We start from the raw sequence: 1,315 nt of genomic DNA, 5'->3' as shown, positions 1-1,315 counted from the left end.
CGTATTCAAGTTAACAGTCAGGAGTGAGGGTCTTCCATCCGTGTCTGGAACATTCTTTCTGGCCTCCAGTAGGATTCCGTCTTTCCTCAGTGGTAAAGAAGACCTGTAACAGTTACTAACAAGCATCTCAAATGGGATGGTGAGAAAACAAGAGAATCTTGAGAATAGAGGTCCACTGAAGAGGACAAATAGCATTTAGTCACACAGCTAAACCAGGAGGACTTTTTGGGACAAAAAGGCCATTGTACAAATAGCAAAGGTTTGTAGTCTCCAATACCTCAACAAGGAGACATTGTCCTAAATTCTTTTAGAAGTCTGGTTTCTAGGATAAAAATTCCATAAAAATATTATCTCAATTTAGACCTGTTTCCCTAGATTGGCCCACGTCACATGTCGTCTAGAACGACTTCATCCAAATTACCAGGTTTACATCAACTTTCTGTTACCAATATTATATCTTTTTAACCATATCTAATAACTTAAAAGCCGATAGTCCATAACCAAGGCATGTAGAGCATATTTATACATTTAAAACCAATGAGAAACAAAATTGAAGTGGCTACACATATCTTTAATATTTAGACCAAGCACCATTTTCACCTGTTGAGTCTAATAATCACAGTCAAAGATTTTCTAAGAGAAACAGCCATCAGTTTTATTACCATAGAAGCTGAGGAGCTGCTGGTGCCTTTAAGATCAGCTCATGCAGATGCTCAGCCCCCCCCCCCCCCGGGCGGCTTCTCCAGCTGACCTAGACTCCTGGCTACAGGTACAGGGCTCTAAAGGCCTGATTGAAACTGCTTTTTATTCATCTGTTCCTTTTTGAAACGAGTTAAAACCAAATCAAGGTGCGAACGACCAGCAAATAAAGTTTTTACCATTTTCTCTTTTGAACATGAAACATAAAATATTTAAGCAACAAGAAACAAAAACCACAGACATGAATTGACATACATGGACGGCTTGGTGCACCAAGGACAGACAATAGACAAAGAGGAAAAACTAGATGGTGTTCCACAAAAGGAACCCAGATTAACCAGTTCACCTGGGGCTATCAAGACCTCAGTAGCAGCCCTTTACCAAACTGTCTCACTGGGCTTAAAGGCCCATGGAAAAGAAAACATTAATCTTGACCTGGCCACCGCCAAAGCCTGAATTCTAAATCTTGACTGGTAAAACAAAGTTCTTCACAGTTTGTTGCAGATTCTTTGAAACTATTTTAGGGGCTTCTCTACCCCCCAACCTGGGGCATTTTGACCACAGGGGCAGGAACTGGCTGCTGTGGGGATAGGATCAAAGGCACTCTCCATGTCAA

This window comes from Rattus rattus, chromosome 1 (assembly GCF_011064425.1).
Source record: "Rattus rattus isolate New Zealand chromosome 1, Rrattus_CSIRO_v1, whole genome shotgun sequence".
Lineage (NCBI taxonomy): Eukaryota > Metazoa > Chordata > Mammalia > Rodentia > Muridae > Rattus > Rattus rattus.
This window is presented reverse-complemented; position numbering follows the sequence as displayed.